Genomic DNA, 26,782 nt, shown 5'->3' with positions numbered 1-26,782 from the left:
TCAGGAATTTGAGACCAGCCTGACCAACATGGTGAAACCCCATCTCTACTAACAATGCAAAAATTAGCTGGGTGTGGTAGCACACACCTGTAATCCCAGCTACTCCAGAGGCTGAGGCAGGAGAGTTGCTTAAACCCGGGAGGCAGAGGTTGCAGTGAGCTGAGCTTGCGCCACTGCACTCCAGCCTGGGCAACAGAGTGAGACTCTGTCTTGGAAAAAAAAAGAAAAAGGAAAGATCGATAATACTAAGTGGTGATGAGCATGAGTAACAATTGGAAATCTCATACATTGCTGGTAGAAATACAAAACGGTAAAGCCATTTGGAAAAATAATAGGCAATCTCTTATAAACATACTCATCCATTTGACATAGCAATCCTATTTTTAGGTATTTATCCAAGAGAAATGAAAGCATATCCATACAAACACCCGAATGTGAATGCTCATAGTAGCCTAATTCAAAGTAGCCCCAAACTAGAAACAATCCAAATGTCTACCAACTGGTGCATGGACAAACAAACTATGGCACATCCACATAATGGAAAGCTACCCAGCAATGGAAAGGAACAAACAAGTGATCCATGCAACAACATGGATGAATGCACTGTGGTCAGTTGAAAAAAAAAAAAAAAGAAAACACAAAAGAGTAAGACTATAGCTCTACGCATGAACGTATTTATCTTCGAGTCTTTGTGCTTTCCTAGCACTTAGCAAACGATAAGCATTCATGAAATATTTGTTCGAATGAACTTTTGTTTTGGCTGCTGAGAGTCATGTGGCCTAATTGCTATAGTGGTTATGACAATTTGGCTAGTTCCATGTGAGTGATTTGAACTATGTCAAGAGTCCCCAAGACCACCCTCAGGTTCAGTAATTCACTAGGAGTCACAGGACTCTGTTAAACTTATGGTTATGGTTTATTATAATGAAAGGATACAGATTCGAATTAGCAAAGGGAAAAGGCATGTAAGGCAAAGCCCAGGAGAAACCAGGCATAAACTTTCAGCTGTCCTCTACTAGTCGCACAGACAGTGTTGAATGCTCTGAGTAATGATGTGTGACACGTGCAAATTGCTGCCAACCAAGGAAGCTCACCTGAGTCTCGGTGTTCAGGATTTTAACCGAGGCAGTCATACAGGTATGCAGCCCCTGTGTCAATGACCTTAGCTATCAGTCTCCAGCTGTACAGGTCAAACTGATACTGTGTGGACCAGGATTTCAGACATACAAAAACAGGCACTCACCATAAATCACATTGTTAGCATAATCTACCTGGACAAACAGATGCAGTGTGGCCCAAGGCCTCAGGCATACAAAGACGCTCTTATCAGGCAGGATATTCCAAGCTTCAGAAGTTATCTCCCAGAAGCTGGTCAAGGGCCAGTCTATTATTTGGAATATGCAGGGCTTGAGTAACCCAAGCCTGCTGATTTAATGCTTTATTGCACAGACTGTATCAAGATTTTTAAACCAGGCTTTGTGAATAGCTATATATTCATGTGCATGTGATATATTCCTGTGCATGTGAGGGCATATAATTCTCTCAAAATTCATATCTCATAATTTCTGTTTGTATATTTTTTCTAGGTAAAAGATGTTTCACAGCTTTTGACAGATTATCAAATATCCCACAACTCAGAAAGATTAAGAATCTGGAGGGATGTCAGCAAGAGAGTAGGATAGGAAGCTACAGACCTTGGTACCCTAAAGAAACACTGGGCTGGGCATGGAAGTTCACACCTGTAATCCCAGGACTTTGAGAGGCTGACATGGGAGGATTGCTTGAGCCCAGAAGTTCAAGACTGGCCTGGACAACACAGTGAGACTCATCTCTACAAAAAAATTTAAAAATGAAAAATAAACTAGCCAGGCATGGTGGTGAATACCTGTAGTCCTAGCTATTTGTGAGGCTGAGGGAGGAGAATCGCTTGAGCCCAGGAGTTCGAGGATGCAGTGAGCTATGATTGTGCCATTGCACTCCAGCCTGGGTGACAGAGTGAGACCCTGTCACTAAAAAATAGACAATTACTTAACAATAACATGCAGTTTAAAAAGCCTTTATGAGAGCTCCAAAAACCAAGTAAGAAGTCACTGAGGCCGGGCACAGTCACTCACACCTGTAATCCTAGCACTTCAGGAGGCTGAGGTGGCTGGATCACCTGAGGTCAGGAGTTCAAGACCAGTCTGGCCAACATGGCGAAACCCCATCTCTACTAAAAATACAAAAATTAGCTGGGCGTGGTGGCACATGCCTGTAATCCCAGCTACTCGGGAAGCTGAGGAAGAAGAATCGCTTGAACCCAGGAGGTGGAGATTGCAGTGAGCCAAGATCGCGCCACTGCACTCCAGCCTATGTGACGGGAGCGAGACTCCATCTCAAAAAAAAAGAAAAAAAAAAAAAGTCACAGTACCCCATGCAAGTGCAAAGCCAAAAACAGCTGCATGGAAACAGGTAAGAAGCCATTGCCTTCACTCATGATAGTCCTTTCTTCACAAGCCAGCACAGCTCAGTGTAATCATAAAAAAATGCCCAACTCATGGCTTCTCCCATGGGAGGGAATGAAAAGAATGGAATATATATCTAATGTTCCAGTTTTTTTGGGATACTTCCCAAGGGACTGGTTTCTGTTTTGTGTGACTCCGAATGCTGACAGAGAACCAGCATACTTTGGATACATGGGGGCCCTCGAGACAGCTCCGCAGCTTGTTGCAGCACCGGAAAACCTGCAGTACTGCAAACACAATGGAAGCAGCAAGAAATTATGAGCTCCTGATAAAAACCAGCAAACTCTTCTAATTGGGAAATCACATGCACAAGCCCAGAGAGACGCATCCCCAGAGAAGGTCTGAGAGGCCCACAGAATCTCTAGCTGGACTGATTGATGAAGTTCTTCTGCTGTATGAAGTCAGTCTGTAAAGACTGGGAGAAGTTGCTGTTTTTGCAAATGCTCAAATTCCAACAAGAATTAATAAGGCATATGAAGAAACAGGGAAACATGGCCCAAAGGATCAAAGTAAATCACCAGAAACTGATCCTAAAGAAATAGAAGCCAGCTGTGTGTGGTGGCGCACACCTATAGTCCCAGCTACTTGAGAGGCTGAGGTGGGAGGATCCCTTGAGCCTGGGAGGCACAGGTTGCAGTGAGCCAAGATCATGCCACTGCACTCCAGCTTGGGCAACAGAGTGAGACCCTGTCTCAAAAAAAAAAAAAAAAAAAAAAAAGAGATATAATAACTAAAGAAAATAGTTCACTAGAAAAGTTCAGCAGCAGACTTGATCAAGCAGAAGCAAGAATCAGCAAAGTTAAACACAGGTCATTTGAAACGATCAAGTGAGAGGAGCAAAAGAGGAAAAGAATAAAGGAAAATGAAGAAAGCCTAAGAAACTTATGGAACACCATCAAGTAGGCCAATATATGCGTTATGGAAGTTCCAGAAGGAAAAGGGAGAGAAAAGAGCACAAAGAGCTTATCTGAAGAAATAATGGCCTAAAACTTCCCAAATCTGAGAAAGAAAATGGACATCCAAATTCAAGAAGCTCAGCCAGGTGCAGTGGCTCATACCTGTAATCCCAGTACATTGGGAGGCCAAGGCAGGCAAGCAGATCGCTTGAGCCTAGCAGTTTGAGACCAGCCTGGGCAACCCCATCTCTACAAAAAATACAAAAATTAGCCAAGTGTAGTGGTTCACACCTATAGTCCCAGCTACTTGGGAGGCTGAGGTGGGAGGATCCCTCAAGCCCAGGAGGTTGAGGCGGCAGTGAGCTGTGATCAACATCACTGCACTTCAGCCTGGGCAACAGAGCAAGATCCTGTCCCAAAAAAAAAAAAAAAAAAAAAAAATTGAAGAAGCCCAGAATATTCTAATCAGAATGAACCCAAATGGACCCACAAGAGATGTGTTATAATAAAACTGTCAAAAGTCAAAGACCAAAAGAAAATCTTGAAAGCAGCAAGAGAAAGGCAACTCATCACATACAAGAGAGTTCCCATAATATTATCAGTGGATTTCTTAGCAGAAACCTTACAGACCAGAAGGGAGTGGATGAATTGGATGACACTTTCCAAGTGCTGAAAGAAAAAACCCAAAAGGGTGGGCATGGTGGCTCGTACCTATAATCCAAGCACTTTGGGAGACTGAGGTGAGAGGATCATTTGAACCCAGAAGTTCAGGACTAGCTTGGGCAACATATAGGGAGACCCATCTCTATACATTTTTTTTTTAAATAAAAATCAGCTGGGCATGTTGGCATGTGCCTGTAGTCCTGATTACTTACGCGACTGAGGCAGGATTGCTTGAGCCTGAGAGGTTGCAGTTGCAATAAGTCATGATTGTGCCACTGCACTCCAATCTGGGTGACAGAGTAAGACCCTGTCTCAAAAAAAGAATAAAAAAGAAAAACTAGTAACCAAGAACACTATATCTAGCAAAACTATTTTTCAAAAATGAAAGGAACTAAAGACCTTCCCAAATAAACAAAAGCTTAGAGAGTACTCACCACTAGACCTGCCTTATAAGAAATGCTAAAGGAATTCCTTCAAGTTGAAACTAAAGGATACTAGATAGCAACACAAAAACATATAAAAATATAAAGCTGTCTAGTAAATATATAGACAAATACAAAATCCTATAATACTGCAATGGTGGCATATAAATAACATTTAATTCTGGTACAGAATTAAAAAGGTAAAATCATAAAATCATAAGATTTAAAAAGGTAAAATCATAAAATCATAAGAATTTAAATCATAACTTTAAAACTATATTAATGATACAAATATAAAAAGATATAATTTATGAAAAAGGGATGTAAATGAGTAGAGTTTCATATGCAATTGAAGTTAAGTTGTTGTCAGTTTAAAATAGATTGTTATAAGATGTCTTATGTAAAACCCATGGTAACCACAGAGGAAATACCTATACAAGATTAAAAAAAAAAAAAAACTGGCCGGGTGCGGTGGCTCAAGCCTGTAATCCCAGCACTTTGGGAGGCCGAGACGGGCAGATCACGAGGTCAGGAGATCAAGATCATCCTGGCTAACACGGTGAAACCCCGTCTCTACTAAAAAATACAAAAACCTAGCCGGGCGTGGTGGCGGGCATCTGTAGTCCCGGCTACTCGGGAGGCGGAGGCAGGAGAATGGCGTAAACCTGGGAGGCGGAGCTTGCAGTGAGCTGAGATCTGGCCACTGCACTCCAGCCGGGGCCACAGAGTGAGACTCCGTCTCAAAAAAAAAAAAAAACTGAGAAAGGAATCTAAGCATGTTACTATAAAAAATTAATGAAACACAAAGGAAGACACCAAGAGAAGAAAAAGGGGACAAATTAACTATAAGACATTAAAAAAGAGAAAGAAATGGCAATAGGCAGTCCTCTATCAGTAACTGCTTTAAATGTATATAGATTAAACTCTCAAATCAACAGACATAGAGTGACTGAATGGATTTTAAAAACAAGATCCAACTATATGCTGTCTACTGGCTCACTTTAGACATAAGGACGCACAAAGGCTGAAAATGAAAGGATGGAAAAATATATTCCATACATATAGTAACCAAAAGAGAGCAAAGGGGCCACACTTATATCCAACAAAATAGACTTTAAGTCAAAAACTGTCACAAGAGACAAAGAACATCACATAATGACAAAGGCATTAATTCACCAAGAAGACGTAACAATTATAAATATATATGTGCCTAACATAAGCACATCCAAATATAGCAAACATTAACGGAATTGAAGGAGAAATAGTAACACAAAAATAGTAGATTTCAATAACCCATATTCAACAATGGGTAGAACAACCAGACATAAGATCAATAAAGATTTGAACAACACTTATACCAATTGGACCTATACAGAACAGTCCGCCCAATAACAGTGATAATGGTGAATACCCATTTTTCTCAAGCATACAGGAAACATTCTCCAAGACAGATCACTTACTAAGCCACAAAACAAGCCTTAACAAGTTTCAGAAGACTATAGTCATACCACGTATCTTTTCTGATGACAATGAAATAAAACTAGAAATCAATAGCAAAAGGAAAACTGAAAAATTCCTAAGTATGTGGAAATTAAACAACACATTGGAATAACCAATGGATCAAGGAAGCATTCACCAGGGAAATTAGAAAATACCTTGAGACAAATGAAAATAAAAAAGATCAAGAATCTGGCCAATGATTCCAAGGATGACCAAGTTTAGTGAAAAGAATGAGATTTGTAATAAGTTGACCTGAGTTTGAATCGCCAACTTTACCACTTACCGGTTGTGTGTCCTTAGACAAATATTTCAAGCTCTCAGCAATTGTTTCCTAGCCGGTTTAAAAATGGGCATAATCATAATTTCCTCATAAGATTGTTGTAGGATCAAATGAAATAACACATTAAATGGGACCTTATAAATTGGAAGGCTTGAATTGTCACTATTCTTTGCCCTCTCTGCTGCATTTCAGCTCTTACTTTCACCCTAATTGTGGTTATTGCTCAGGTTCTCTATGTCATATGTTGCAGCTGGAAAATAGAATTTCTTTTTTCTTTTCTTTTTCTTTGAGACAGAGTTTCACTCTTGTTCCCCAGGCTGGAGTGCAATAGCACGATCTCAGCTCACCACAACCTCCGCCTCCCAGGCTCAAGCGATTCTCCTGCCTCAGCCTCCCAAATAGCTGGGATTACAGGCATGCACCACCATGCCCGGCTAATTTTGTATTTTTAGTGGAGACAGGGTTTCTCCAAGTTGGTCAGGCTAGTCTGGAACTTCTGACCTCAGGTGATCCCCCCGCCTCGGCCTCCCAAAGTGATGGGATTACAGGCCTGAGCCACTGTGCCTGGCCCAGAAAACAGAATTTCTTACCCACAAGGACTGTTCTCTTCTTACAGTTGTTAATGCTCATGTTACAAAGAGCAGAACTTAGAACATTAAACCAAGATTGTAAAACTTGATTGAGTCCTGGATTTGCTATACATAATGTGTAGTCTGCACTGGTCCATAAACTTTTTTTTCTTTTTTTTTGAGATGGAGTCTTTCTCTGTTGCCCAGGCTGGAGTGCAATGGTGCCATCTTGGCTCACCGCAACCTCCGCCTCCTGGGTTCACATGATTCTCCTGCCTCAGCTCTCAAGTAGCTGGGATTACAGGTGCATGCCACCATGTCCAGCTAATTTTTGTATTTTTAGTAGAGACAGGGTTTCACCATGTTGGTGAGGCTGGTCTTGAACTCCTGACCTCGTGATCTGCCTGCCTTGGCCTCCCAAAATGCTGGGATTACAGTCGTGAGCCACCGTGCCCGGCCTGGTCCATAAACTTGTAAGTATTTTCTCATTTGTGAAAAAGCAAAAGCAGGCTAGGCATGGTGGCTCACACGTGCAATCCTAGCACTTTGGGAGGCCGAGGCAGGCGGATTGCCTGAGGTCAGGAGTTCAAGACCAGCCTGGCCAACATGGTGAAACTCCATCTCTACTAAAAATACAAAAACTAGCTAGGTGTGTTGGTGCATGCTTGTAATCCCAGCTACTTGTGGGGACTGAGGCAGGAGAATCGCGTGAACCCAGGAGGGGAAGGTTGCAGTGAGCCAAGATCGCGCCACTGCCCTCCAGCCTGGGCAATAGAGCGAGACTCCATCTCAAAAAAAAAAAAAAAAAAAAAAAGCAATCTGTGCGTTGCCTGTCTCTGAGGGTGGTTATGCTGATCATCTGAAAACAGGTATGGGAAAGCATGCTTAAAATGTGATTATTATTATTGGCCCATCTGACATGTGGTAGCAAAATAAAGATTTAAAAAATATGTCATAAATATACCTCAGCCTACAAAGATCAACCTTAAGTGGACATCTTCAAACAGAATATGTAGGGGCCAAGGGAAACTTCCCCTTTCCCCTCTGAATGTTTACTGAAAATCAACTGACTAAAGGCAGATTAATAGCAGAAAAGGCAAACAAATCTGTTAGCATGCATCGGGAGAAACACAGAGTGATCACCACACCACGGGAAAGGGAGATGAGGAAGTGTGGATGATGTTGGGGGGATAGTAAATGATTTTTAAGGGACTTCAATGGACTTGAAGAACATATAATGACCTGGAACAAAGTCCGTTGGGCCCACAGAGCAGACAATGGTTTGTGACAAAAGTCTGTCCAGCTGTGTTGATAGACTTCAGTCTTTCTTCCTGCAATACAAGTTCAGTTAATGAAAACTCAGGGAAGGGACCAGAGGTAATTATTTTTTTCTTTGGTGGGTCCAGACTTTAGGTAGATAAGGAAACTTTATCCTGTGCTTAGTGAGACAGAAAATTAGGAGACAGTAGTTGGGGGCAGTAGGCAGGGGAGGTAGAAAAAGAGGGGAAGATCAGAGAAACCTTGAGAAACGACTTTTTCAGTTCAACAAGTCAAAGCACTGTATTTTAGGGCATCAGTTTCCGAGCACTGGCAGAAAAAAGTTGGTTTAGACCAATGTCACTAAGAACTTTAAAGACACAGTGACAATGTTACCTAGAATGTTTCATAAAAGTTCTTACAATCCTTTTAAACTTCCCAAGTGAAAATCTTTCTCATTTTTCTGTGACTATTCTGAAACTACTCTCTCTAAGACTCCAGGATCACACTTAACCCTCTCTGAGCAGATGACCCCTCTATAAAAGGGGAGATAATATCCTTATACTCTCTCTCTTTCATCTGTCCTATAACACCTATACCATATCAATACATCCTTAGCACCTTCAATCCTGCCTGTGTCAGAAAATAAAGGCCCTCTAATTGTATACAAGGCAGGTCTTCCTGATCAAAGTCCCTCTTGCTTCCTCTAGGACTTTATGCTCTCAGTTACTCCCCACACTATCGTATATGCAGACACTCCTTTGAGACAAGGTTTTTCTCAGTATACAAATATGGGCAAGTCTCTCCAAACCTAATCAGCCTTGCATTTTTTTTTTTTTTTTAACTTTACTTGGTTAGGGAGGATACAATAATTAAAATATGCTTAGAAAAAGTGGTGATACACAGTTTAAATTGGAAAGAGGGAGAGCTAGAAGTGAGTTGGTTGGTTTGGATGCCTCTGTAGTAATCAAGGTAAGAAGGAACTAGGATCTGAGTTGGAATGGTGCCAAGAGAATGAAAGGAGAGAATATTGAAAAAAAAAAAAAAATTGTGTAATTAATACTGACACGTCCTGGAAACTAAATGAATGTGGGATAGAAGGAAAAAGAAGAACAAAATAGAATGTTTTTCAAGCAGAGATTTCTATAGCCACACGTAATAAAGAATATAGACTTTACAAAATTAGTTCAGGGAAGTCACTACAGAAACAAATGACAACAACAACAAGCCCTAGGGCAGAAAAATATGATTTTCAGATTATTATATGATTTCCACATTATATTACTTTAATTTTGTTTCTTTTTTTTTTTTGAGACAGAGTCTCACTCTGTTGCCCAGGCTGGAGTGCAGTGGCGCGATCTCAGCTCACTGCTAGCTCCACCTCCCAGGTTCACGCCATTCTCCTGCCTCGGCCTCCCGAGTAGCTGGGACTACAGGCACCTGCCACCACGCCCGGCTAATTTTTTGTATTTTTAGTAGAGACAGGTTTCACCGTGTTAGCCAGGATGGTCTCGATCTCCTGACCTCGTGATCCGCCCGCCTCGGCCTCCCAAAGTGCTGGGACTACAGGCGTGAGCCACCATGCCCGGCCAAATTTTCTAATTTTCAACAAAATTATAAGACATAGGGAAAAAAAAAAAACCAAGAAAGTATGACCATACACAGAAAAAAAAAGCAGTCAAGAGAAATAATCTCTGATGTTGGACTTAGTAGACAAAGACTTTAAATCAGTTCATATATATATTCAAAGAACTATAGAAAACCATGGGCTAAAAACCTAAAGGAAAACATGAGAATGCTATCTTGCCAAATGTAGAATATCAATAAAGAGAAAGAAATTATTTAAAAAAGAACTAAATAAAAGAAATTATTAAAAAAATAACTAAATAAAAAATATAAATTCTGGAGTTAAAAAGTATAGTAACTGAAATGAAAAAATCATTTCATTTCAGAGGGGATCAACAGCAGATTTGAACTAACAGAAGAAGCAATCAGCGAATGTGAAAATAGATCATTTGAGGTTATACAGTTGAGGAGGAAGAGGTGGAGGACACGATCAACTGTATCCATATATATGCATAATGAAAGTTCCAGAAGGAGAGAAGTCAGATAAATAAGAAAGAATATCCAAAGAAATAATGGCCAGAAACTTCCCAAATATAGAGAAAAGCATTAGTTTACACATCCAGGAAGCTCAGTAAACTTCAAATAGAATAAAATCGGAGACCAATATGTAGATACATCATAATCAAATGATTGATGGTTAAAGACAAAGAGAAAATTTAGAAACCAACAAGCGAGAACCAATTAATCACATACAAAGAATCCTCCATAAGATTAATTCATTTCTCCTTGGAAACCATTTAGGTCAGAAGGCAGTGGGATAGCATATTCGAGGTCCTGAAAAAAAGAAGTACTGTCAATCTAGAATTCTGTATCTTGAAAAACTATCCTTCAAAAACAAAGGAGAAATTAAGACATTCCCAGATAGACAAAACTTGAGAGAATTGGTCACTAGCCGACCTGCTCTACAAGAAATACTACAGGGAGTCCTTCAGGCTGAAATGAAAGGAAACTAGACAGTAACTCAAATCCACATGAAGAAATAAAGAACACTTTGGTAAAGGTAAATATAAAAGATAACATAAATGTATTTTTTGTTTGTAACTTTTTTATTCTATCTAATTTAAAAGACAATGGCATAAAGCAATAACAATAAAGTGGTGTTAATGAACTTATAATGTATAAAGAGGTTTATGCATGTTAAAAAATAGCATATACGGGCTGGGCGTAGTGGCTCCCAATGTACCAGTACGTTGGGAGGCCAAAGTGGGAGGATTGCTTGAATTCAGGAGTTTGAGACCAGCCTGGGCAACATGGTGACACCCTGTCTCTATTAAAAATAACAAAAATTAGCTGAGTGTGGTGGCACATGCCTGAAATCCCAGTTACTCAGGTGGCTGAAGCATGAGAATGACTTGAATTTGGGAGATGGAGGTTGCAGTGACCTGAGATCATGCTACTGCACTCTAACCTGGGCCACAGAATGAGACCTTATCTCAAAAAACAAACAAACAAACAAACAAAAAAACAAGGCCGGGCACGGTGGCTCAAGCCTGTAATCCCAGCACTTTGGGAGGCCGAGACGGGTGGATCACGAGGTCAGGAGATCGAGACCATCCTGGCTAACATGGTGAAACCCCGTCTCTACTAAAAAATACAAAAAACTAGCCGGACGAGGTGGCGGGCGCCTGTAGTCCCAGCTACTCGGGAGGCTGAGGCAGGAGAATGGCGTAAACCCGGGAGGCGGAGCTTGCAGTGAGCTGAGATCCGGCCACTGCACTCCAGCCTGGGTGACAGAGTGAGACTCCGTCTCAAAAACAAACAAACAAAAAAAGATACAGGAAGGGACAAGGAATGGCGCTACATAGAAACAAAGTTTTTCTATAATAAATTCATTTTGTAAAATAAATTCATTCAATAAATTGTATTAATCTGAACTAGATTACTACAAATTAAGATGTTAATTGCAATCACTAGGAAACAACTAAGAAAATAACTTTAGGCCAGGTACAGTGGCTCATGCCTGTAATTCCAGTATTTTGGGAGGCTGAAGCAGGAGGATCGCTTGAGGCTAGGAGTTTTTTTGTTTTTGTTTTGTTTTGTTTTTGAGACAGAGTCTTGCTCTGTCACCCAGGCTGGAGTGCAGTGGTGTGATCTCGGCTCGCTGCAACATCTGCCTCCTGGATTCAAATGATTCTCCTGTCTCAGCCTCCTGAGTAGCTGGGATTACAAGCGAGCACCACTGTGCCCAGCTAATGAGGCCAGGAGTTTGAGACCAGCCTGGGCAACATGGCAAGATCCATCTCTACAAAAATTTTTAAAAATAAAGTTAACTGGTTGGACATGGTGTCTCACCTATAATCCTAGCATTTTGGGAGGCCGAGACAGGTGAATGGCTTTACCCCAGGGGTTTGAGATGAGCCTGGGCAACAAGGTGAAAACCTATCTCTACAAAAAACACACACACACACACACACACACACACACACACACAAGTTGGGCATGGTGGCTCATGCCTGTAGTCCCAGCTATTCGGGAGACTTAGTTGGGAGGATCACTTGAGCCCAAAAGTTCAGGACCGTAGTGAGCTATGATTGAGCCACTGCACTCCAGTCTGGGTGATAGAGTAAGACCTTGTCTCCAAAAAATAAAACAAATTGCCCGGCGCAGTGGCTCATGCCTGTAATGCCAGCACTTTAGTAGCCCGAGGCAGGCGGATCAGAAGGTCAGGAGTTTGAGACCAGCCTGACCAACATGGTGAAACCCCGCTGTTACTAAAAATAAAAAATTAGCTGGGTGTGGTGGGACGCACCTGTAATCCCAGCTACTTAGGAGGCTGAGGCAGGAGAACTGCTTGAATCCAGGAGGGAGAGGTTGCAGTGAGCCAAGATGGTACCACCGCACTCTAGCCTGGGCGACAGAACAAGACTCCGTCACACAAAAAATAAATAAATAAATAAATAAATAAGATAAAAAATAAAAATAAAGTAAATTTTCAGTTGGGCATGGTGGCTCATGCCTGTAATCCCACCACTTTGGGAGGCCAAGGCAGGTGAATCACTTGAGGTCAGGAGTTCGAGACCAGCCTGGCCAACATGGTAAAACCCTGTCTCTACTAAAAATACAAAAACTAGCCAGGCATGGCAGTGCGCACCTGTAGTCCCAGCTACTCGGGAGGCCGAGGCACCAGAATCGCTTGAACCTGGGAGGCAGAAGCTGCAATGAGCTGAAATCATACCACTGCACTCTAGCCTGGGCGAAAGAATGAGACTACGTCTCAAAAATAAAAAATATAAATAAATAAATAAAATAAATCTGAAAAGAAAATATCTTTAGAATATACAGGAAAATAAATGACAAGAAGTTAAAATGGCACATTGGAAAATATCTACAAAAAAAAGCAGTAAGGGAATAAGAAATAAAAACACATAAGACGCCGGGCGCGGTGGCTCACGCCTGTAATCCCAGCTCTCAGGGAGGCAGAGGTGGGAGGATAGCTTGAGCCCAGGAGTTCGAGACCTGCCTGGGTAATATAGCGAGACCCCGTTCTCCACAAAAAGGAAAAAAAAGAAAAAAAAAAAACACATAAGACATACAGAAAACAAATAGCAAAATGACAGACATAAATCTAACCATGTTAGTAATTACATTAAATGTAAACATAAATGGATTAAGCACTTCAATCAAAAGGCAGATATTGGAAAAATTGATAAAAACAACATGATCCAACTATATTTATATATATATAAATAAACTATATATCTATAAGAGATATAGTTTATTTCATTTATTTTAATCTTTAGAGATGATTTAATCTTGCTCTGTTGCCCAGCTTGGGTACAGTGGTGTAATCACAACTCACTGCAACTTTGAACTCTTGGGCTTAAGCAATCCTACCTCAGCCTCCCAAGTAGTTGGGACTAAAGGCACATGCCACCACACCCAGCTAATTTTAAGAAGTTTTTTTAGAGATGGGATCTGTATTGCCCAGGCTGGTCTTGAACTCTTGGGCTCAAGGGATCTTTATCTCTCTCCCCCCAACCCCGCCTTTAAAAAAAATAAAAAAATTAAAAAAAAGGACAGGATCTCACTCTGTCATACAGGCTGGAGTGCAATATCACAATCATAGTTCACTGTAGCCTCAAAATCCTGGGTTGAAGTGATCCTTCCAACTCAGCCTCCTGAGTAGCTGGGACTACAGGTGCGGGCTACCAAACTCAGCTAATTTTTAAGTATTTTTTTTTCTTTAGAGACAGGGTCTCATTTTGTTGGCCACGCTGGTCTTGAACTTCTGGCCTCAAGAGATCCTCCCACTTCAGCCTCCCCAAATTCTGTGATTACAGGAGTGAGTCACCACTCCTGGCCCATCTGGCGTTTTTATTATTGCCAAAGAAAAGAGCTGGAGTAGCTATACTCGTATCCGACAAAAATAGACTTTAAGATAAAATGCGTTACTAGACACACACAAAAAAGGACATTTAATAATGATTTTAAAAGTCAGTCCATCAAGAAGATACAGGCTGGGCACAGTGGCTCATGCCTATAATCCCAGCACTTTAGGAGGCTGAGGCAGGTGGATCACTTGAGGTCAGGAGTTTGAGACCAACCTGGCCAACATGGTGAAATCCTGTCTCTACTAAAAATACAAAACTTAGCTGGACATGGTATGGGGTGCTTGTAATCCCAGCTATTCAGGAGGCTAAGGCAGGAGAATCTGGGAGTTGAACCTGGGAGTTGGAGGTTGCAGTGAGCCAAGATCACACCACTGCACTCCAGCCTGGGCAACAGAACAACAATAACAAAAAAGAAGATACAACAATTATAAACAAATATCCACCTAACAACAAGAGCCTCAAAATACATGAAGCAAAAAATAAATAAGGGGATAAATAAATAATTCAACAGTACTAATTAGAGAAATAATACTGCCCTCTCAAAAATAGGTAGAACGACTAGACGAAATACCAACAAGGAAATAGAAGACTTGAACAACATTACAAACCAACTAGATCTAAGGAACATCAATAGAACTTTCCACCCAAAACCAGTAGAATATACATTCTTCTCAAGTGCACATGGAAAAGTCTCCAGAATAGACCATATGTTAGGCTATAAAACACGTGTCAATAAATTTAACAGGATTGAAATCATACAATGTATATTGTCTCACCACAAGCAATATCACAATAAATCAACAACTGAAGGAAATTTGGGAAATTTACAAATATGTGGAAACCACACAACACACTCCAAAATACCTATTAGGTCAAAGAAGAAATCACAAGAGATACTAGAAAATACTTTGAAGTGAATGAAAACAAAAACACAATGTAGCAAAATTAGGGCTGGGTACAGTGGCTCAGACCTGTAATCCCAGCACTTTGGGAGGCCGAAGCAGGTAGATCACCTGAGGTCATGAGCTCGAGATCAGCCTGTCCAACATGGTTAAACCCCATTTCTACTAAAAAAAAGCACTTTGGGGGGCCAGTGGGCGGATCACTTGAGGCTACACAGCCTGGGCAGCATGGCGAAACCCTGTCTTTACCAAAAATACAAAAAAAAAAAAAAAAAAAAAATTAGCCAGGCATGGTGGTGCATGCCTGTCAGTCCCTGCTAATTGGGAGGCTGAGGCATGAGAATTGCTTGAACTGGAAGGCAGAGGTTGCAGTGAACCGAGATCATGCCACAGAACTCCAGCCTGGGTGATAGAGCAAGACTTCCAAAACTGTATGCAAAGAAAGCCAAATTCCTAGGACCAGAAAATATAGATGGCTTCAATGGTGAATTCTACCAGACATATAAAGAAGAATTCACACTCTTCCCAAAAAATAAAAGGGGAGAGAACACTTCCCAACGCCTTCTATGAGACCGGTATACCAAAACCAGATGAAAGAACATCATAAGAACACTACAAATCAATATCCCTTATGAATATAGACACAACACTCCACCCAAATAGTGGCAAACTAAATCCAACCACATATGAAAAGGAATATACACCACAAACCACATGGAATTTATCCCAGGATTGCAAGGTTGGTTAAATATATAAAAATCAATTTAACATACCATATTGAAAGAATAAAGGATAAAACTCACATGATCAATAGATGTAGAAAAAGCATTAAACAAAATCCAGTATCTTTTTCTTTTTTTTAAGATGGAGTCTCGCTCTGTCACCCAGGCTGGAGTGGCACGATCTCTGCTCACTGCAACCTCTGCCTCCCAGGTTCCAGTGATTCTCCTGCCTCAGCCTCGTGAGTAGCTGGGATTATAGGCGCCTTCCACCATGCCCAGCTGATTTATGTATTTTTAGCAGAGAAGGGGTTTCACCATGTTGGCCAGGCTGGTCTTGAACTCCTGACTTCAGCATATGCTGAGGCCCTAACCTCCAATGTTACTATACTTGGAGACAGGACCTTTAAGGAGGTAATTAAGGGTAAATGAGGTCATAAGGGTGGAGTACTAATCCAAGGGGACTGGTGCCCTCATAACAAGAGGAAGAGACATCAACGACATCTCTCTCTGCACATTTGCATAGAGAAAAGACTATGTGAAGACACAGCAAGAAGGAGGCAGTCTGCAAGCCAGGAAGAGAGGCCTCACCCAAACCAACTCTGCTGGCACCTTAATCTTGGACTTCCAGCCTCTAGAACTGTAGGAAGATCAGTTTCCATTGTTTAAGCTACACCATTTTTGGTATTCTGTTATTGCAGCCCAAGCAAACTAATATAAGCATAAAAGAAAATTAAAATCTTAGGAATAAATTTAACCAAAGAAGTATAAGATTTGTACACTGAAAACTATAAACATTGTTGAAATAAATTAAAGAAAACCTATATAAATGGAAATATATCCATATTTGTGGATTGAAAAACAATATTATTCAGATAGCAATACTCCCCAAATTGATCTACAGATTCAACGTAATCCCTATCAAAATCTCAGTTGCCTTTTTTGGCAGGAAGTAACAAGCTGATCCTAAAATTCAAATGGAAATGCAAGGGACTCAGAATAGCCAAAACAATCTTGAAAAAGAAATAAGTCAAAAGGTACACTTCTTGAATTTCAAAATGGCCAAGAAGCAAATGAAAAGATGTTCGACATCATTAGTCATTAGGAAAATGCCAATCAAAACCACAATGAGATATCATTTCACACCCAGTAGCATGGCTATAATTTTTTTGAGATGGAGTCTCTGTCACCCAGGCTAGAGTGCAGTGGCGCAAACTCGGCTCACTATAACCTCCGCCTCCCAGGTTCAAGCGATTCTCCTGCCTCAGCCTCCCAAGTAGCTGGGATTACAGGTGCCCTCCACCACACTCGGCTAATTTTTGTATTTTTAGTAGAGATGGGGTTTCACCAGGTTGGCCGGGCTGGTCTCAAACTCCTGACCTCAGGTGATCCACCAACCTTGGCCTCACAAAGTGCAGGGATTACAGGCGTGAGCCACCATGCCCAACCTATAACTTTTTTTAAAAGGGGAAAATGACAAAGCAAATATGTGGGAAAATTGGAAACCCTTATATGTTGCTGGTGAATGTAAAACAGTATAGTTGCTTTGGAAAGAGTTTGGCCATTTCTCAAAAAGGTAAACATAGAGTTACCATGTGATGCAGCAATTCTGCTCCTAGATATATATCCAAGAAAAATGAAAACATATATCCACACATAACTTTGTACATGAATGTTCATAGAAGTATTATTCTTCACAGCAAAAAGGTGAAAACCTAAATGTCCATCAACTGATAGATGTACAAAATGTGGTAAACATGGAGTACTTTTTAGCCATAAAAAGGAATACATGCCACAATATGAATGATTATACTTTAGTTATTAAGTGAAAGAAGCCAGACACAAAAGGCCATAGTGTATGATTTCATTTATATGAAATATCCAGAATAGACAAATCCATAGAGACAGAAAGTAGATTAATGGTTGACAAGGAATAGAGGAGGAAGGACTAGGGGAATGACTGCTAATAAGCATGGGGCTTCTTTTTGGGGTGATGCAAGTGTTCTGGAATTAGATAGTGGTGATGGTTGCACAACTTTGTGAATATACTAAAATATGCTGCTTTGTATATTTTAAAGTGGTGAATTTGATCTATATGTTTAATTAAAAAATGCTTTTTTTTTTTTTTAAGAGACAAGGTTTTGCTCTGTTGCCCAGGCTGGAGTGCTGCGGCACGATCACAGCTCAGTGCAGCCTCAACCTCCTGGGCTCAATCAATCCTTTTACCTCAGCCTTCTGAGTAGCTGGGACTGCAGGTTCATGCCACGATGCCCAGCTAATTTTTGTATTTTTTATAGAGATGGGGGTTTCACCATGTTTCCCAGGCTGGTCTCAAACTCCTGGGCTCAAGCGATCCTCCCTCCACACCCTCCCAAAGTACTGGGATTACAGGCATGAGCCACCGCACCCAGCTCCCAATGCCTCTTAAAACAGTAAATCTTTCTGTGCTGTGCATTAATGTGACTGAGGTTAACCTAGCCCCTGGCACGTTTAAGAACACGGTTTCCACAGAAATCTGGCTTTTTGGGAGGAAGACAGTTTCCTTAGATGTAAGTTCTAGCAAACCTGTAAAGGAGGCCTTCTTCCAAGTCTCTTTCTCCCTTCCATTTTTAGAGCTAGGTAGGTAATTTTCCTGTGATGTCTTACACTTTCCAGATGTTTAACCTTTCTTTTGGCAGGAAGAAATTGGCCTTTGTTTGTTAGTTTAATGAGAAGAGGTGTAAGAAAAGTCTGCCTCAGATTTCTTATATTATTGTGTTCAGTTTATGCAAAGATAGTAAGTATTCTGATCTTAAATTTGGGACCTTTGCAATCAGAGATCATTAGTATTTACAAATTTAACGTATCACGAAGTTAGTATCAACTAAGGGATGAAAAACAAGCCCCTCATGGGGCTGAGCCTGCAATATGGTCGTATAGGAATTCTAAACCATTTTTTAGGTAACCGTCATTTTCCAAGCGCAAGGAAGTGTAGAAAATAAAGGCCCTCAAATGTTAGGCTGTCAATAGTGTGGAGCATTTTGTACATCACCTCATCTAGATCTCTGTGCAGATGTACCAAGTAGCAATCACAGAAAACTAGTTTAAAGTCGATTTCATTCGAAACTTCTATTAAGTGATAATCATTAAGGGGAATAACATTTTACACGTCAACAAAACTTCACATTCTGAACTTCACATTCAGAAGACAGAACCAAGTAGCTAAATAGAACATTTCCATAATGCTTGAGAATTCAATATCTTTCTCGACATCATTTCTTAGTCTAGGCACTCAAGCAGGCAGCAGCTTGTCACTTACAGCCCCGCCATTTCCTGTTCTAGTTCATTAAACCCTAGGCTTTCCCCAGAAACTCACAACCCTCAGGGAGATCCTTCTGCCAGTCAGAACAGATTCATTTGAAGGAGGAGAAATTGATATGCAGCTCTGAGTGAGGATGAAGGCCATAATAAATTGCCACCTACACATGGAATTATATTTTGTAGGATGACAGTGTGTGGGCAGAAGCAGCAGGAGTTATGTTTAGACCTTATAGTTGGGGACTTATTTCATATTGACTGCTTTCTCCTTGGCTGCCAACGGATGGATAAAGTTAAGAAGCTACAGCCAGGTTGGGAACTCTTTACCTTTGCCTTTCTTTCTACAAAATACCCCAAATAAGCTAGCAATATAGTCAGTTCACATGCAAAGGCTTGAATCAAAACTACAGTTCTCTAAATCATTTTGCTTCTCTTTTCTCAGGGATGCTTAAAATTCTAGAATTTCAGAGTCATGTTCAGAAATAAATTTATAAGCACCACTGACCACTCCTGGCAATCACATGGCTACTGCATGCTGCAATGGAAACCGGAATAAAATGACATCCCAACATAGAAATGAGCGCTTGAAATAAGGCAGCTGAAAAGAAAAAGCCACATTTAACTTAACCTTACTGAGGAAGGGGACAAAGATGAGGGAGTACTCTCTCTACTCAGCTTTTCTCTTAACCATAAGTGAGACACTTGGAATTGCAAAAGCAACATTTAGCTTTCAGGAGCATGTTGCTGCCAGGAGTGGAAAGAAAGGATCTTACACCTCCTTTTTTCTCCTGGTTCTAAAGTGGTGGGCAAAATGTCTGCTTTTATTGGTTTGAGGTATTCTAACCATTGCCAAAGAACAAGTAAAGAAAATGAGATACACATGCTCTCCTCCTAAAAATGTCACCTCCTTTGTAAAGCTGTCTCGATTCCCAATTCAGAATGTATAGCTTCCTTCTCTACATTCTATCATATACTTTATACCTCTATTAGTATCACAGATCTCCCTCTCTCACTAAACTGTAAAATCCACATTTCAGGGACCAAGTCATTACCTCTGTGATCCCTGCAGTGCAAAGTAGAGTGCTTTATTAATGGTACAAAATAAATGCTTGATGAATGAATGTGGTGGTGTCAGCTTCATAACTGGACATTATGTTTTCAGAGTTCTAATAAATGTTGAAAACGAATAAAGAACCTACCTTTCCTACTTAGCTGCTCCCTCCATCCCAATCTTTTCCCCTATATTTGGTATCATGATATTGCACCTTGAAGAGGGAGACACATCTAATGGGAGATATCCTCCTGAGAAGATATTTTTATATTCAATATGTCTATTTTGATAACTCTCTAATAAACCATCTTTTGGGGAAGATTTCCAAGGTTAAACTGAACTTGAAGAGCAGAGTTCCAATCATTTTAGGTAGGCAAAAGATAGCTCTGCTGGCCAGGTGCAGTGGCTCACGCCTGTAAACCCAGCACTTTGGGAGGCTGAGGTGGGCAGATCACTTGAGGTCAGGATTTCAAGATCAGCCTGGCCAACATGGTGAAACCCTGTCTCTACTGAAAATACAAAAATTAGCTGGGTGTGGTGGCGCATGCCTGTAATCCCAGCTATTCAGGAGGCTAAGGCAGGGGAATAGCTTGAACCCGGGAGGCGGAGGGTTGCAGTGAGCTCGGATCGTGCCACTGCACTCTAGCCTGGGCAACAGAGTAAGACTCTGTCCCCTCTGGGCAAAGAAAAAAAAAAAAAAGCTCTGCTTCCTACGACACAGTGTGCTGTAAGATGCCTCAGAATAAACTATAAAGGTCTAAAAGCTGAAAGCATGCCACCAAGACTCCCCTAACCAGGTGCTGCCTATATGAAATGATCAAGAAGAACAAAGAAGAAACCCTGAATTCTTTTTAACTAATAAGGAAAAATGGTCCTTAGCCCTCAAAAAACAAGAGTCAAACTAGAGACTGATTGGTAAAACTGTTTCAGGTACAGAGTCAGGTGATGTAAATGTGTCTAAAGAGAGAAAGGTCAAATTTAGCCAATGAAAGTCATCGCAAATAAGATTCCCCCTCTATTTTCACCTGTGTCACGTGTTATTTTACTACTGGGGTTTGGCAAAACCTCAGCTGGAGGCTTTTGACCTTTGTCAAAATTCTGGTTATTTGGAAATTTCTAAACAATGATCAAGTTCTACCATAATGCACATTTTCTCCTTGCAAAACAAACAAAATGCTTTGACAGGGACAATTCCCAGTCTCTTATCACTGAAAGGTACAAAGGAAGCTGGAGAGTTGTTTGAATATCATATAGCACTTTTGAGTTCATTACGCCATTATCCCCAGGGTTGGATTTAATCAAGATGAAAAAGCACAGGCTCAAAGCCTTTTTAGTTGACAAGAAGCAATTTTTTGGCTTGGGACTTCTGTGTCTGAGTTGTAAGTCAGGTTCACAGAAAAGTAATCAGAAACTAGCCTGACTGGAGACAAGAAAGAGTCTTGAAATAAGAGGTGTGAGACCATGGGTTGTATGTGTGACCCAGCCTCTTAAGAAGCTTAGGGACCTTGAGCAAATTACTTATACTCTCATCTGTAAAGTAAAGGACTAGACTTGGAGGATTTCTAAAGCCCCCTGTAACACTATCAATTTTTAATTATCTAATGTTGTTCCTTAAGTAACCAATTCGTTCATTCAACTATTTGAATACCTTCCGGGTTCACTGAGGAACAGTTAATTCAGGTATCTATTTGAATACCTTCAATGAACATAATGAAAGAAGTAAAATTAACAGCTCTTGCCCTCAAGGATTTGATAAGCCAGTGGGAAAGGTGAAGGCTTTACCCAACAGCTCCTAGCACAGGGCCAGGCACAGGGGCTTATTAATCCATTCCTTTGGTCACAAGGAGCCTGCCAAATGATGAGGAAGGAAAGGTGTAAGAGAAACTCCACAGAAGCTCTTAGGAGAAAGACAGGGTAATTTATAATTTCAGTCCACCAATGTCTATTGAGTACCTACTGTGTGTGATGCCGACTCAGCCAGATCAGGCCTCTGATGACACTTACTTACTTATTCTAGGTGATAGAGAGAAAAAAACAAAACAGGTTATCAAAGAAATGAAATCCAGGGCTGGGCTTGGGGGCTCAAGCCTGTAATCCCAGCACTTTGGGAGGTTGAGGTGGGTGGATCGCTTGAGGTCAGCAGTTCAAGACCAGCCTGGCCAACATGGTGAAACCCTGTCTCTACTAAAAATACAAAAATCAGCCAGGCATGGTGACACATGCCTGTAACCCCAGCTACTTAGGTGGCTGAGGCAGGAGAATCACTTGAGCCCAGGAGGTAGAGGTTGCAGTGAGCCAAGATCATTCCACTGCACTCCAGCTTAGGTGACAGAGTAAGACTGTCTCAAAAAAAAAAAAAATTTAGATTGAGAGAAATTCTATGAAAGAAACAGAATAACAACTGTGTTTGCTGGTGGGGTGGACTGCCATTAGTATAGGGCAAAGAGGGGTAAGTCTTTGGATATGGTAGTAGTTGACTGAACTCAGACCTGAAGGCAGAAGAAAATTAGAAGAGCCAGCACAGAGGGCCTAGCGATCCAGCCAGAGAGGCTGGTAAATGCAGAGGCTGAGAAGGGCTGGTGCAGACAGACCATCTGTGTGGTTGGAGCTTAAAAAGCAGTTACTTCCAGAAAGTATAGAGTGAACGCAGTAGTTCTCGACAGAGGGCAATTTTGCACACCCCATGGGACATTTGGCAAAGTCTAGAGACATTTTTGGTTGTTATGATGGTGGGGGTGGGGGGAAGGTTGAGAAAACTTGCACTAAAGGAATATTTCAGCCCAAATTTCAGTTTTAGTCATTATGTTCTGAACTCATGTTCTCGCCAGCTTGAATAGTTTTTTTTTTTCTTTCCTGCAGAAACAAAATAAGAACAGGTTTCAAGTGGCTCACTCTTTCATCTACTCTCTTGGGAAATCCCATTGGGGAGGTTCATAGGACTCCAGGAACCTTTGGAAAGCTCCACAGGATATGAAATATCTACCTAAACCGGTGGGAAAGGATCCAAGGAGCCACACCCCCAACTGCTCCCTCAGTTACCAGGGCAGAAAAAACTGAGATTAGGGGTAGGGCACAAAGGAGAACATATTCATGTTTTATTTGCATAATTACAAATTAATGTTAAAAAGAATACAAAGTCAGGTCCAGGGTAGGGATGAAGAGGTTGCAGATGCCCTCAAGTATTTGAAAGCTCTGGCCTTCTGGCCTTATGTCTTTTTCTTTTTTTTCTTTTATTTTTTTTCATTTTTGAGACAGGGTCTCCCTCTGTGGCCCAGGCTGGAGTGCAATGGCACAATCTTGGCTCACTGCAACCTCAAACTCCCGGGCTCAAGCGATCTTCCTACCTCAGCCTCCCAAATAGCTGGGACTACAGGCGTGTGTCAAGATAACCCAACTAATTTTTGTACTTTAAAAAAAAATTTTGAGACAGAGTCTCGCTCTGTTGCCCAGGCTGGAGTGCAATGGGGGGATTTTGGCTCACTGCAACCTCAGGCTCCCAGGCTCAAGCGATTCTCCTGCCTCAGCCTCCCAAGTAGCTGGGACTACAGTGCGCGCCACCACGCCCAGGTAATTTTTGTATTTTTTATAGAGACGGGGTTTCACCACGTTGGCTATGCTGGTCTTGAACTCCTGACCTCAAGTGATCCGCCCGCCTCGGCGTCCCAAAGTGCTGGGATCCCAGGTGAAGCCACCGCGCTGCACCCCTCGGGCCTTCTTCTAACTTGGGTCCCTGGGCCCCCCAGGCTTTCGCTCCCTTCCCGTACGCCGCCCCGCGCCCGCCTCAGGCCTCTCTGGGACCCGCCGGCGTGGCGTCCTGACCCGCCCAAGCCCCACGGTTCCTCGGGTCCTAACCTCGGCGGGCGGGCGCCTCCTCAGGAAGCCCCGGTGCAGGCTGTCGTTGTACAGGTGGCCCACGCGGGCGGCGCCCGACCCAAGGCCGCGTCGGGTCAGTGTGCGGCCGCCGGCTGAGAGGCGGCTGCTGAGGGGCCGGACGGGCCAGGGCCCGGCTAACTGCCGCTCGCCCCTGCTTTGCATATTCATGAAGTCTAGCGAGGCCGATCGCCCCGGCCAGCCGTGGACGGGTCATGAATTATTCATGAGGAAGTTTCTGGTCCCGCCCAGAAAGGCCTCGTTGACTATTCATGAGCCGAAGAGCGGGTTTGGGCCGGAAAAGGCCGTTGACTCTCGGTGGAAGGGAGGCGTCGACGAGCTGAGGTGAGGGCTGTTGAGACGCGAGGTCTCCGCCCAGAGAGGGCACTCGGACGTTGTTAGTTCTGTCTTTATTTCAAACAATTTTTTTTTCCTTTTCTTGTTACTTAAGGCTTTAAGTTGGATTTGAAAGTATCATTTTTCGTGAGGGCCTAAAGTACTGTGAAGAGAATCGGGAGGGCAGGGGGCTGAGGAGGAAGACAAAAGGGAGGCGATTTCCCCCAGAATTGGACAGAGAGCACCCAGGTAGCTTTGAAATTCAGATTTTTCTGGACATGAAATCAAACTTGCTGAGCAAGCAGCAGCCATAATGAGCCATGACGAGGCTGGTAGGGCAGACGACGTCTGTGCCCGGCATTGGAGGGGCCGTGTGTGGTGGAGGTTTTGGGGTTTATCTTACCTGGGTCAGATTCTCCTCAGCCATTGAGGTTTTCTGCCAGGATCGATGCCTGGTACAGGCCAAGAGGTGAGAGAGGTGGGGACGAGCCACCCCGCCCCGCTTGACCTCAGCTCCCCTTTCGTTTTAGTGAGGATTTGCCAATTAATCCCTGTGGACTTTAGTTCCCTAAACAGTTCAGAGGGAGAGAGTGTCTTGAACCTCAGGATTAGCCAATCGCCGAAATGTGTCCGAGTGCGCAGAGCACTGGACAGGCTGTGCAGTACATCTTGTACTCAGCTGGCAGAAATGAGGGGTGGTTCTGGCCCCGAAAGGGGTTTTTAATCTCAGCAGGATCATGATCTAATTGCTCCTCCATTGGACCATCAATCTGTTGAGGTAGGAAAAGTATATTACATCTTGTAATCCTGCACGTTGCCTGGCACATTGTAGTCGCCTCGTAGATGTTGAATGAATGAATAATTGAAATAGCATGAAAGATATATTAAAAAGTCAAAAGCATGAACAAATACTCAATTAATACAGTGGAAACCATTTACTCTGAATGAGCACAAGTAGGGGAATGACCAGGGCCAAATGGAATTTGTTAAAATGGTGAATAATTTATTGAAACAAGCTCTGTCAGAAGGTCTAAGTAAATGGGCGAACTTTGGCAAACCAAGGTCCCTTGCATAGCCTCACTTTCCTTTTCTTTTTTCTTTTCTGTTTTTTTTTTTTTTTTTTTTTTTTTTTTTTTTTTTTTTTTTTTTGAGAGGGAGTCGTGCTCTGTCGCCAGGCTGGAGTGCAGTGATGCAATCTCAGCTCACTGCAACCTCCACCTCCCGGGTTCAAGCGATTCCCCTGCTTCAGCCTCCCTCCTAGCTGGGACTATAGGCATGTGCCACCACGCCCAGCTAAATTTTTTTTTTTTTTTTGTATTTTTAGTAGAGACAGGGTTTCACCATGTTGTTTAGGATGGTCTCGATCTCTTGACCTTGTGATCCGCCCGCTTTGCCTCCCAAAGTACTGGGATTACAGGTGTGAGCCCCTGCGCCCAGCCCCTTTTCTTTATAGCTTTATGTTTAGGTTTAAATCCATCATCCATTTTGCATTAATATTTGTATACAGTGTGAGATTCAGGTTAAGCTTCTTTTCATTCTCTCTTCTTCCCCCCATCCTCTGGATGTCCTTTTGTTTCAGCACCATTTGTTGAAAAAAAGATTCTTCCTCCACAGAATTGGATCTTCTTTAAATCGAAGGGGTTGGAAGATGTCTGTGCTCCCTTCCAGCTTTATGAATCTATCGAACCCATTTATGTTAACATACACTTCTTTTGAGTAAAGTCATTCTTAATATCATGCATGTGTAAGGAAGGTCATATAGTTGCATTTCAGAATCCAGCTATTGGATATTGTTCACCTGATAGAAAAGGGATTTTCTTGTAAAAAATGGTTTTGGAAGATTGAGAAAGATGGGTAGAGAGCCTTCATAAATCAGCTATAATTATATTTGGGAAAATGTAATAAAACTTTGGTTTTTGCTTCACTTGGAATGGTTAAAAAAGTGGTTTAGGCCTTAGTAAACTAAACAGCAGCTGGCTAATCTTTATGTGAATCTTGGACTCACACATAGTAGGGGTAAAATAGGAAGTAATTGTGCCACCATATAAAATAGGGCAATTGAAGGCATGGTGTGGTGTCTCACATATGTAATCCCAAAACTTTGAGAGGCCAAGAGTTCGAGGCCAGTCTGGGCAACATAGTGAAACTCCCCCCCCCCTCCCCAACTCTACAAAAATAAAAAAACTGTAAAAAAATTAGCAGGGCATGGTGGTGCATGCCTATGGTCTCAGCTACTTGGGAGGCTGAGGTAGGAGGATCACTTGAACCCAGAAGTTTGAGGTTGCAATGAGCTGTGATTATGCCACTGTACTCCAGCCTAGGTGACAGATCATGCCATTGCACTTTACTCTGTCTCAAAAAAAAAAAAAAAAAAAAAAAAAAAAGAAAAGAAAATGAATAAACAACAACAACAAAAAATAAAATAGGGCAATTGAGATATAGGTCAAGAGGTAAGCCTAGAGTGAATCTTTACCCGAAAGAGCACAGAAATATTGCCTCTTTCTCAAGAAGACCATAATCCTTGTCACAAAGTAGACATATCAAATATAAGAGTGAGGG

General features: G+C 41.9%; 3 protein-coding genes across 4 annotated transcripts in view; 1 reads left to right on the top strand and 2 right to left on the bottom strand.

Annotated features, from left to right (window-relative positions):
* ZMAT5 (zinc finger matrin-type 5) overlaps nucleotides 1-25,780 on the bottom strand; it is a 357,894-nt gene extending 332,114 nt beyond the window's left edge. Inside the window, exon 1 of the mRNA XM_050806848.1 lies at nucleotides 25,771-25,780. The gene's annotated coding sequence lies outside the window, so the exon portion shown is untranslated. The remainder of the gene's footprint in view (nucleotides 1-25,770) is intronic.
* The window catches only part of ASCC2 (activating signal cointegrator 1 complex subunit 2), a 402,689-nt gene that overhangs the window by 266,966 nt on the left and 108,941 nt on the right, over nucleotides 1-26,782 (bottom strand). The window lies entirely within an intron of this gene.
* Nucleotides 23,811-26,782, top strand: part of HORMAD2 (HORMA domain containing 2) — a 92,238-nt gene continuing 89,266 nt past the window's right edge. Inside the window, exon 1 of one of the 2 annotated variants that reach the window (XM_050806834.1) lies at nucleotides 23,811-24,232. The gene's annotated coding sequence lies outside the window, so the exon portion shown is untranslated. Of the gene's footprint in view, nucleotides 24,233-24,753; nucleotides 25,002-26,782 lie in introns of those variants that run through there. The other variant, XM_050806833.1, reaches the window with a different exon arrangement.

This window comes from Macaca thibetana, chromosome 10 (genome assembly GCF_024542745.1).
Source record: "Macaca thibetana thibetana isolate TM-01 chromosome 10, ASM2454274v1, whole genome shotgun sequence".
NCBI lineage: Eukaryota > Metazoa > Chordata > Mammalia > Primates > Cercopithecidae > Macaca > Macaca thibetana.
This window is presented reverse-complemented; position numbering and strand designations above follow the sequence as displayed.